The 12,994-nt window shown below is 24.7% G+C and overlaps 1 long non-coding RNA gene across 1 annotated transcript in view; it reads left to right on the forward strand.

Annotated features, from left to right (window-relative positions):
• LOC129611189 (uncharacterized) overlaps positions 1-5,097 on the forward strand; it is an 89,458-nt gene extending 84,361 nt beyond the window's left edge. The window contains exon 3 of the long non-coding RNA XR_008697142.1: positions 4,968-5,097. This is a non-coding gene — a long non-coding RNA (uncharacterized LOC129611189). The remainder of the gene's footprint in view (positions 1-4,967) is intronic.
• Positions 5,098-12,994: the final 7,897 nt, after the last annotated feature.

Consider the following 12,994-nt stretch of genomic DNA (forward strand, 5'->3'; position numbering starts at 1 on the left):
GATGAATTTTTGTTTTATATTTATTTTTTAATTCCAAAAAATTTAATTCAAAAAAAATTTTGTGATGATTATTGGAGAAACAGAATTACAACCTGTTGTGTTCTGCAAAATTATCCTGTACGACTGTAATTCAGTACTAGTTACGAAATTAGTTTTTGGAAAATAATGAATAAATTAGATTTGTGTTTCACAAACGATATGCTAGAAGATAGCCGGCCGATCACATTTTTAGTATTGATTGAATGTAGTGGAATAAGCATACTGAAAGAAATAGAATATGGGAGAGAATAATGCTTGTATAATTTATACATTGAGCAACACATTTTTCGCAACATTGCAGCGTTATATTTTTGGATGAAAACAATAGTGAAATTAAATACGAATCTGGTTAATAATTTTTGCTCTTTAATTTACATTAATCTTGGAAAATGTTTTAATTTTTTAAATTAATATTGGACTAATTGAAATATTTCTTAAGATCAAGTAGTGAATTTCGTCCCAACTAATTTTTCTTGAGTTATTCATGAACTTCAAGGAACACCAACATTTTTCAAAATTTTGAAGAAAGACTTTCATTTAAAAAGCTCTAACACTCTCTAATATTGTTGAATTTAGGAATATCATGAACGTACACAAAAAATTTTTTTCCACTTTATTACGTTTTAGAGTACAATAAATTTGATCAATTAGAATTGAATGATTTAAAAGACAAATGCAACAAAGTAATTAAAAATCATTTGAAATGTAAAATAAAGTAAATGGAATTAGTTAAACAATATTGTTTAGAATATCATTGTATTGAATTAGAGCAAGCCGGGCAGCGATACAAAATAATTTTATGACACAAATTTGTAATCGATATTTTAATTCTATATGACGACCTAGTGTCCTTTCAACAATTCCAATATAAAAGAGGAATAAAGAAAGCTACTAGTTATTAAAATTTGTTGTTTTTTTAGTACCTCGTTTTTTTTTTTCATTTTTCCTCTACAATAGAATAATAGAGCGTTTTCTTTCCTTTTCTATTATTTGATTGAACTTTATGTGGTAGCTCTATTGAATTGAATTAAAATAATGTTTGTTTTGTAAATCTTTCCGATATGGTCTTTTTTTTATTTGTTTTATTCATAAATTTGTTTTTGAACTATAAAGACTCTCAATATAGAATAGAAAAAATAATCTTTGTGATTTTGAATAGATGGATCACACTATAATACAGAAATAAAGAATAAAAAAATGACAAAAGGTATTTAAAAATTACTCTTGCTTTCATTTGAAAGGATGTATTTGAATACTGAAAATGAAAGAATTTAAATGAAAACAGAAAAAAAAATTTAAATTAATTTTTGAAAAATAATGAAAATTGAAATATCTTTCATATGACTGGGTCTTTTTCTTTTAAAGACAGGAATATCTGCATTAGTGATTTGTAATCTGAAAAACGTGTATACAAATTGAACAAATTCATGAAATAAAAGAATTTTTAGTGTACAGTTATTAATATTTTCGATTGAAGTATGCAGGAAAGTAGAACTCTATTTATCCTGGAAAAAAAAATTGTGATTCAGTTTTATTATAAATTTAAAAAAATTTTAATTTTTAAAAATTACTTTGAAATTTTCCGGATTGGGATGAAAATTATTAGATGCGATTTTTTTTTCATATTTTCTACAATTTCCTCCTTTTAAATCAAGAAATCAACGACATAGCGCATAATAATGGAATACTCGTATTAAAATTAAATTTTCGTCAATATTTGTGTAGCCCTGTTAATGTTTTATAACATTCTCTCTGCATTTTGTGTGATTCAATTCATTATGTCAAGTTTTATATAGATTTGGACCGGGAAAAAATTAAATAATAAACCAGATGAATCCAATTTTGTAAAGTAAAAGTCGAGGAAATTCAGTGAATGCGAAATTTCTTTGAAATGTGAAATTTGTAATTTGTATTTAGAATGACGCACTAATGTAAGGTTTTATTACATAATTTTCTGGGGCGAATCTTATAGTAAATTTTTCAAAATGATCGCAAATTTATTCGAGTTATGAAATTTTTCATTTTATGGCTCAAAATAGTGTTTTTTTGTTCGAGTCTAGACTCGGATTTCAAGAATTTCATAAACATATTGACAAAATTAAAAATTTTAAAAATTTCTGAGTTTGAGCTTTAAAATATGGCACATTATATTTAATTTTAGTCTTCTGACCCTGATTCTGGCCAGTAGAATCAATAACAACCTTCTACATTTTTTTTGGAACAGAAAGCAATAAAAAAAAAGGTCCTTAGTCTATAATTTTTTGTATGCATTTAATCATTACAAATTTTAGTCGTTTTTCTTGTCCTTTTTTTATTTTTAATAAATTATTTAACTAGTTAACAAAACATTAACTACTTCTCGTATTAAATTTATTCAATTATTTAGAAAAATTCGACGTCATAACTCTAATATTTATAAATTAAATGAAAAATTTTCAACAATTTTACAACGAAATAAATAATTAATTTTGAAATTTTTAATTTTTTTTTTTGGTGTGCCCCTTACCATGTTTATGAAAATTAGAAAATTTCTTAATTTCTTTCTTCTAATTTTTAATTTATTTTAACCACAATCTTCCATTAACTCTTAACGAAATAAATAATAAGAAGACATAGCTACACATTGTATGTATACATACAATGTATATAGGTAAAAATAAATTTGAGCAACTTTCGAAGTACAGCACCACTCTATTGAAAAGGAAATCATTCCACAATTAACATACAGGATTTTTTTTATTTTTCTAGGATTCTTTTGAAAACCGCATATTAAGAAAAGCTCTTTCATGTGTTCACTTGTATACAAGGTGAAAGGTTCGTAAAATGAACGACGTTATGCCTTTCAATAATTTTAAATTTTCAATTTTCGCATAAATGAAATACAAAAATTTTCATTTCTTTCTTTTTTGTCAACCACAGTGCTACTGCGATTTTCTTTGATTTAAAAAAAAAAAAATAATTACAACATTATTGAAAAATTCTTTTGAATAAAATGTCAAAATAAAATATTTTTTAATTTTTAATATTGGTTTTCTTTACATGTATACTTGAAAGGATATGAAGCAACATATAAGTATGTATGTATGTGTGATTTACATTCTATATGTGCCTTTATGTTATTTAGGAATTTTCTATATACTAGTATGAAATTCTTATTACTTTTATTTTAATAAATTTTTTATTATATATTGAAGAATTCAATTTCAAAATAACAAAATATTTTTTATCATATGGTCTGTTTTCACTTCAGCACATCTTTCTCTGATAATTTTAATTCTAGAAATTGTTTATATTCTATCAGCTTTGGGATAAAATGCTGAAAATAGCATTTGGGGCCTATTGAAATAAATCTCTTGTTTTCATAAAATTTTGCATAAATTTAGGAGTAAAATTATAAATAAAAAATTTTCATAAAGACTAAATTAACATTGGCAATTAACAGATCAGTTCCTTTGCATCTGTTCACATGCAAAGGAAACAAACGTCAGACGTACAGGGTGAAATTAATAAGTACAATTTTTGTGGAAATACAAAAAAACAGGCACTTAAGAATAATCAAAATAAATTTGTAATTTTTTTTTTGTTAAACCATTGAATTCAAAGTGAAATTGATGGGATTTTAATATTTAAATTTTTAGATTTTGAAATTAAAATTTTTTAAATTATTCCTTTATATATATATATATAACAGATAAAGATTATATAAAATGTTATACATTTATATTAGGCTTTGTATGTAGGCGTGAAGTTCCTGAATTTACTTGTCTCCGGAACTTGTGACTATACAATAGTCTCTGAATATGAGAATATCATTACATTGCTTATATTAGAACATATGGTAACGGATAAGGGTGCTGTACAAAGTTCAATAAAGTTCATTTGAAAACTGAATATGGAAGCTGGAATATAGTTCATTTGAAAACAAAAATCAAAATATACAAGAAGTATTTTAGTAGTGTAACTTTTCCAGTGGAAATTGTTGTGTCACAAATTAGATTAATCGAGAACCATATTGTGTCAAATTGTGAAAATTTCCAAGTTCTCAATATGACCTTCAATTGAGGCTTTTAAAGTTTCTTGTATTTGAGTTTCTTGATTGAGTTTCAAGTTGAGATTTTGTCCTTTCGAGTTTCTAAATTCTTGAATAATTTTTATACAAAAATTGCACTTTTTCATGTTTTTCATGTTGGAGCGAATTCTATTCCAGATTTTTAAGTGTCATGAGGTTATGTAGGGAATTTAATAATGATTTTGTGGTGAAACATTTAATGTCGCTTTCATGAACCCAGCTTTAGAGTGGGCAGATCAGGTTTGATTTCCTCTTCGTGATGTTGATATTGATCGTATTGAAGCTGTGGCAAGTCGTTTCCTTCATTTCGCTTTACTTGTTATGGATTGATCGGATCCGTTTATATTGTGTAGACTTCAGTTTTTTGGAAAGTCGTTTCGTTGTCGTAGAGTGATTCTGATATAGTTTTCGTTTATAAACTTGTGGTTTATTGAGTCGAATGTCTTACAAGGGCAAGCTCAGTAACTAAGGGTCAGTCGAGGTTTTCAATGCTCCAGGTCATAGTACGAACTATTGGATGGACGAGCCAAAGACGCGCATGTTGCGCGAAATTAACTTGTATATTCGTCTGTTTTTTATACGAACATAAGTAAAAGGGTGCTTAAGGTCAGATGATTGGTTTTGGCTGTTTAATTTTTAATTTACTTATTAATATTGAGTTAATACTGCTAATATTATATTTTCCTCCCCCGTTTATTTTTCCTTCCTTCTCTATCTATAAATAATGACGGTTTTAATAATAGTTATTCATAGCCCCGATTCCTAACTGAGTTACATTTATTTTGCTATACAAAAATACTTGTCTTAAGCGGTCGTCTGTATATTAAATATTAATTTTGACTTTTTTTTTCTTTTGCAGGTAAAGAAGCTAGAATACTTAAGAAATAATTAATTAAAATCACAAAAAATATAATGATGCACAAATCAGGTAATGCAATTTTATATTTGATGATTAAATAAAACAGCGTGTTTATTTGTTTGTTGACTGGGGTTAAACAATTGTTTTTGCCTTTGTTTTCTTTTCAAACAAAATTCCCGGTCGTTTAAAAGTCAAACTTGCATTAATTTTAATCAAACCAAACAAAATGTATGAACAGTGTTTGATAGTGTAAATTTTGTTATATGCAAAAAATTTTTATTTTATATATTTTTGATTAAATTTTACAGGTAAAAGAAGGTCACTTTAGATTTTGCCTTGATCGAAAAGTAGGGGTTATTTGTTTGATTTTTTCTTAAATTGAAAATTGTTCAAAACATTTTGTAATATTTTATAAAAGCAATGAAAATTATGATTTTTCTTTATTAGAAAATTATTAGAGAATAATAAATGTTTCATCGCGTTTACTTTAAATAAAAGCCCTGAATTTACCATACCGTGCCATACTTAAATTTGTAGGTATACAAAGAAATGTTCAAACATTCAAATCGAATCTACTTTATAAATAGAAAACCTCACCTAAAATTTAAATATTTTTCGTTTTTTGATGTTTAATTCAAAAGATTTCAATAAAAAATTAATTTTAAAATGAAAACCAAAGAAATTTCAATATAAAAGTGTTAAAAATGAAAAAAAAAATACAATCAACAGCATTAAATTATTTGAATTTTCTGCCGTCAAAAATAAAATTTAATTGAAAATTTCAACAAGAAAAAGGCTCATTGATTTTATTATTTTAAATCTTATTCAATTTATTCAAATTTCAAATAATTTTTCCTTAATGTTTTAATTATTTATAAAATTAAACAAAGAATTTGTAAAGAATTTTATATAACAATTTTAAAATTTTAATTTTATTGAAAATATTAATAATCCAGATTTATTTTTTATGTACCTATATAAGTGAGAATATTTATAATTTTCAATTGTTAAGAAATCTTCTATACACGAAAATTATTTATTTGATTAAACATATAATAAAGGAGTTGAGAGGATTAAAATTTTTGAAACGAAATCCTAAAAGTATTTTGTTAACTGAGTTTGAAAAAAGTGGCACATTTTTTAAAACGTGTTTAAAATCCGATAATAATAATTTTCAATAATATATAAATAATAAGATTTTTAAGATTAAGGATGTAAATGGAATTTTAATTGTAATTTTTCTAATTGAAAAATGAATGGCATAGGTTTGAACGAAGGAAACGTTTTCAATTGTTTCTAATATAATGGGTTATTGTCGCTTACAACTTATTAATTTTTAAATATTTTTATTCAAATTTTTAATTATTTTTAGCAAACAAAAATTAATTAGGTACTATTTATTTCAATCTTTAAATATGCTGGTAAATCATGAAGCATCTTGAGTCCTTTGCTTAACCACTGCAAAATTTTTAACATTTTTGTAGCTGACGCATATCTATTGGATTTAATTAGTATTCCCATTACCCAGTTCTGCAAACACTGAAATCTGTTAATTAATATTTTTAGTGAAAAAGCTATTACAATTGTGCATTGTAATAGTATTTTTTCGTTTAATAGAAAAAAATAAAAATCTAAATTCTAAGGAAAAATAAAATTGAAAAAATTAAATTTATTTCTTTTTTGAAAACAATTTTTCTATATCTAAAGTTTTGAATCTTCTCCACCTTGAAATTGAAAAATCAAAATTTCTGTGAATTATTCATAATGCAAAAAAAAAAAGGTAATAAAACTAGGTCCTATTGCACCAACCACATTAACGTTTGCATTGTCCGTTTTAAATTTTTCAAAGAAGTACTTTTTTTCTTTGAGAAATTTTGCAAACTTTTTGATTGATTGACTAAAAAAAGTGATTGGCGAGATAGGATCTTGGTTTTAAATTACCTGTTTAATTGCCCAATATATTCAATTCAGTTGAATATGTACAAAAACCGCATAAAATCCGCTCTTATATAGAGATAAACTGGGTTTCATATAAAATGAAATTAAAAGCGAAATCTTTTCACTCTTTTTAAAAATTTTCGTTTTGCTGATTCTTGAAATTTTTCTTTTATGAAAATATTTCAAGTTTTTGAAAAACAAAAATTAATTTCGTAGCCCTATTTTTTGGTTAATATGGGAGAGTTATCTCGAAAATATTATTTTTCTCTTTCTATCACATTTCATTGCTTTTACATCTAATAGCAATTTTTCTTTTTTTTACAATTAAATGTTTTAATCGCCTTTCGAGATTTTTTCACCAAGTAGAAAAAAAAATATTGGAGGAAGAACAAAATAAAGATTTAAATGACTAACAAGAACATAGGGAACTAATAATATTCGGCTTACAAACGCCCCATAAGTTATTCAATTTGAAATTATTTGGAAAAAAGTCATATTTGTGTAAAAATCCTTTGATTAGACAATGAAAAGGTTGATTATAATTATAAGGTATGTGAAGATTAATTTGCTGAAAACTCCAATTTCATACGATAGCTTAAATTAAACATCAACTCAATGTTTGTTATTAAGTGTTTCCGTTTTTAAATTGAATATGTGTTAATATTGAATTAGATCATAATACACACATATTCTTTTAGTCGCATCATTTGACGTGACGGGATGTTATTCAAACGTTTTGAGTTTTCCGGGATAAAATCAATTTCGAAATTTTAAATTCTATACTGAAAACTGATAATCTTTTCAATAATACCCGATCACCTTAAGTGATGCGATTAAAAGAATAAGGGTGATAGATTTTCAATTAATTTTGTCTATCACCATTTTGAATGAATATCTTTGATTTAAATCAATATTAATTTAGAATCTATAATGTAAAAATTTAAAATCATCTACATTCCGTTTCGAATGTTCCAAAGAAGATCAGTGTGACTTGATAATAAGATATACGTATGTACATACATATATATTATTATTGGATTTTAATTTCCATTAAAAAAATCCTGTTATTTTAAGGATAATTAAAAAGGAAATAATTCTGTAATTCAATTTGAAATCTTAAAATAGTCCCAACTTTTAACAGAAATTAGTAGAATTAGAAAATTAATATTAACCTTGAAAAATTAAGAAAAAAAAAAAAACAAAAATGGAATTTTTTTTTTTAAATGTTAGAAAAAAATCTGATTTTACTTTTCTGTTTTCTTTTTTTTTTTTGTTCTACATACAAAAATGTTGTGAACGTCCTTGATGCTGGGAAAATGAAGAATCATTTGGAAATTTTTGCTATCCTTATTAGATTTTTTGCTAAATTACTACGTATGTAGATATGTTTGTATTGTACATGCAAACAAAGGCATATAGACTGTTTTCAGATTTTGTTAAGAGTATATACATATATACAATTATGTGTATATGTGTCCAAATACAGGTATAAATAATATGGTTGGAAAATGATTCAAAAATAAAAATAATAATATGTACACTTGTTTAATAATTGTTTGTTCCCTATACATATTGTATACATTTGTACATAAGTGTATAATACATATGTTATATATAGAGAAAATTGGTAGTATGGTACCTATTAACTTTAGTAAATTGGTATATAATAAGGTGTTGTTACTTAGTAACTTCAACAAGTTTTCTTCTTAATATGTATATATTATATATATCATTATTATTATTACTTATATATTAATATGTGTATATGAATATATATAAATTTAAGATAACAAATATGAAAATTGTTCAAGTTTAAAATGAAAATTATATCAGCACAAGCGTAAATTATTATTTCTTTTTCGTTCTCTAATTTGCTTTTTCTATATACATAAGTACCATGCATATATATATAATCGTGTATTATATACTATGTATGTACATATATTTTATTTTAAATTTGGAATATTCATATACATATTATGAGCAAAAATATACATAATATGTGTACGTAATAAGAGTATGTATTATTTGAATGATTTCTCTATCAAATAAAGTTATAGAGAATGAAAAATAAACGAATTTGTTAACCCTAAAAATTCATTCGTATACTACTTTAGTATTACAGTTTCAATTAAAAATCAAAGCAATATCCTAAATGAAATCTAATTTAAAAGCTGGCAATTATAACGAACACATTTAACAGGCGTTTAGAAAAATCTGATAGTTGGTATTCTAAGATTGGGATTGACTTTGTATGAGCTCAGATAAATTTACAATATGATAAACGTTCAGTTATTATGAAGCAAATTGAATAAGCATTTTAATTCTCTAAGACCACAATTATTCCGTAATTCACCAAGTAATCTAGTAATCTGTCTCTACGGCGGCGTCTAATGATAAGTCACCACTTGTGTCCTACAATTAATACAATGGTATGTTGTAGTTAAGTTCACTTTGTTTTGACTTATTTAAATGGAATGATTTTGGATGTTAATTCCATCCAATCTTGTTCGTTTGCGACCCCTTTTGCAAATTTCAAGGGAACAAACCTTCAAAGTAGTAAAAATAACAGTTGAGCAGCTTATTGTTTTGGGAAATTTTTGAATTCCGTTTAAATTTTGAATTCTGTTTTGCTAACGAAACTAACTTTTTGAAGAAATTTTTTTTGGAATTTTGGATGGCACGTTTCCCAAAAGCTTAATATAGTTTAAGGTTAAAATTAAAAGAAAGATGCCAATTTATCATATGGAACATATTCTTATCTTTCGAAAAATAGAACTATAACAGTAATAATAACGGGAAAATAGAAATAAAAGTAATAACAATAAAATTGTTCTGTCTAAAATTCCACATACATATGCATACATAAATATATAATATATAAATATACTTTTCAATTCATATATAAATATACATATCTACATACAAACGCGATTATCATTACAATATTTATTTACGCTCGAGCATTCACATTTTTGAACATAACCTATGATATCCCGAAGTAATAGGAGAGAGTGAGGGATGAAAACATTATTTTCCTTTTATTTTATATTATAATAATATTCTGGATTCCATATAATTATGATTCTTATGATGAAGTTACCATGGTAAGTTTTCTATATTTTGTTTACCTTTTATTATTATAGTTAAATTCGCATACCTACATACATATATATACTTAATATAGATATTGCTTGATTGTGTATACCCTCTTTAACAATAAATTTATGAATTACTATTGTAAACTTTATACAATTAATTTTATATTTTATATGTACATAATGTGTATAAAATTTTAACAAATTAAAGGATATTAATTAAAATATATTTTACCTTTCATATTTTATTATAAAGGTTTTTTTTTAACATAAATTGTTATTTTTATAATAAAATACAAAAAGAGAAGAAACAACAAAAATATGGTTTCATAATAATTATGAGAATTAATTATAATAATTATAATTTGTCAAATATATGTACTTGTGTATAACAGTTTATTAATAATAGTAACAATACAAATTGTTCTATTATATGTACATATATTGCAATGATTGTTTACTTAAATATAATTTTTAAATTTGATTGACGTAAGAGATTTCTTCTCTTTAAGTTCATGCTTCTAAAAATTCTGTCCACGACCCTTATACAAAATTCTTAAATTTCCAATAAATATGAATTTTTAATTTAAATTTTAAGAATTTTAAAATTATTTGTTTTTCTAGTTTTCTCATTTGTGATATACTTTAACGTTTTGGTAGATAATGATACGGTATAGTTTTCAACCACAAATTCATTAATTTTTCCGTCTTATATAGGGCTATAAATTTGCGGCAATTACTCATTGCAGTGTTAAAAATAGGTAGAATTTAAAACCTAATTTGTTTTATATAACTTATAATATGTGGTCTTAAAATTTAATAAGGTCAAACTAAACCTTTAAATTGCGTTCATTATTTATCTTCAATGTAATTGTGAGTGTATACTCGTATATGTGAAAATTAACCATGAGGAAGAAAAATTGCTCTGCGAAAACTAAAGGCCTGATTATGATAATGGTTTATTGAATAGATCAATTTAATAGACTGAATGTAAATGTTAGGGATCTTAGCCGATTTGTGAAAAGTTTGGGCTGGTTCGAATTAGGGGGCGGAAAAGGAGAAGTCTGGCGTCCTAATCGAGCTTAAGTGGCCTATGCGACCCTTCGGGGGCCGCATTAACCTTACAATATTTTATTTTACAACAACGAATTTCAAAAAAACAAAATTATGCCTTTTACCTTAATTAAATTATTTATAAATCTTATTGAATTTTTGTACTAGTACGTATTTTAACCTTTTTTTGAAAGATTTAAAAGATTCAACAAAATTTTTCATTAATAATAATTCTGCGAAAAATAGGATCATTTCAATTATACAGGGTGTTTCAAATAAGGTGACAAATCATTTTAAGGAAAATTCTTTGATAAATTTCCAGCAAAAATTTGCATGAGGGGACGGGTGCAGATATACTCATTTTAGAGCTACAGCCTGTCAAAAAAAAAAGTGCCAGATTTTTCCCCCATATAAATAAATACTTGTAACTTCGGAACCATGTAACATCGGGGCTTGGTTTCACAGGGGATTGATTGCTCCTTATTTTCGATCTTGTAATCAACTTTCTTCTCGAAAATTTGTGTTATTTTTTTTTTTTTCTTCGATGTGCTGCAACGAGAGCTTAGAGTTATATAAAGAGTCATATAAAATATTTCTCTATCTCTCACAGTTTGTCACAGTCTATATAGTAATCAACTTGGAATTTATTAGAATACATGAAGCGATTTGTACTGAGAATCAAAAATACTTTCATACATAAAAAAAAATTCAAAATAATAAAAAAAAATATTTCTTTTTTTAAAATCATAATGCAAAAAATTATTTTACACTTTTTATTTCATTTTCATAAATTCTTTGTCTACATTTCTTATTGTAAACATACACATTTCAGCATTCTACTATGAGGGTGCAAAAATTTCTGTGTTTTCTTTTTCTTTTTTAGAAAAAGTCCTTAAAGATTTATTTTAGTATTTTTATAACAACAAAAATAAAAGCAAAAATATTAAAATGGAAAATTTATTTTAAATTTCATGTGCATGTGCAGTTCGGATTCACACATGCATTTTACAAGATTTTTTTGTTTTTTTTTAATCTTTTTATAATTATTTATCAAAAATACTCAAAAGTAAAAATGAGGAGAAATTTTTTTTTTTTTCAAATTAAAAATTAAAAATAAAAATCGAACTGAAAAATTATAATAAAATAAAAATTTCGGAATAGTAACAACAAAAATAATTATTTTTTTTCTTAACTTAGAATATTTTTACATTTTTAATACTTCTATATAAACAAAATATAAAAATGTTTGTATTTTTGGTGTTTGCAGTAAAATAAAATTGCTGTCAATTTAACTCATTTATGTTTCGTTTATGATGCGTAACCATACTGTTATTATTTTCCTTGATTGATCAGTTGAATTTTTTATTATAGGAATTGAAGTGATACCACGCATATTAGAGGTGTAAAACTTTTTTTAAACGCTATGTGAACAGGCATATGGCCGCTCATCCATTTACCATTATCCATCGCAGTGGTGATTTCAGTAAGACACCAATGCTTTTATTAGTTTGGATTGGACCATGATAATTCTATTTCAACTTCAAAATCGTTTCCATTTTAAATTTTTCTGCATTTGTATTTTTGACCATCTACCAAATTAAAGATTCGATTTGACGTTTTTGAATTTTGGTACAATTTGCAGAAAGTATAATTGATTTTTTACCAAAATGTCAAACTAAAGTCATATTTAAATAAACTTGACATATTTTTGGAGATTAAATTTTAGTGTAAGCAGTCTGAAGTTACAAAATTAAGTTAAGAATTTTTATAAAAAGCAAAAAACTTGCATTTTGTTAAAACTTTCACTTATTGTGTTTATAAATTTTTAAAATATTTAAAGGAGTAAGGGCAATAATTTTATATTTTCGTAACCTCACTTTTTACGTAATTTGAAAATTAACTGTAATTGAAAAAATGTCTGACAAAAGAAGAATTTTT

Source organism: Condylostylus longicornis, unplaced genomic scaffold (genome assembly GCF_029603195.1).
Source record: "Condylostylus longicornis isolate FDR11 unplaced genomic scaffold, ASM2960319v2 ptg000048l, whole genome shotgun sequence".
Lineage (NCBI taxonomy): Eukaryota > Metazoa > Arthropoda > Insecta > Diptera > Dolichopodidae > Condylostylus > Condylostylus longicornis.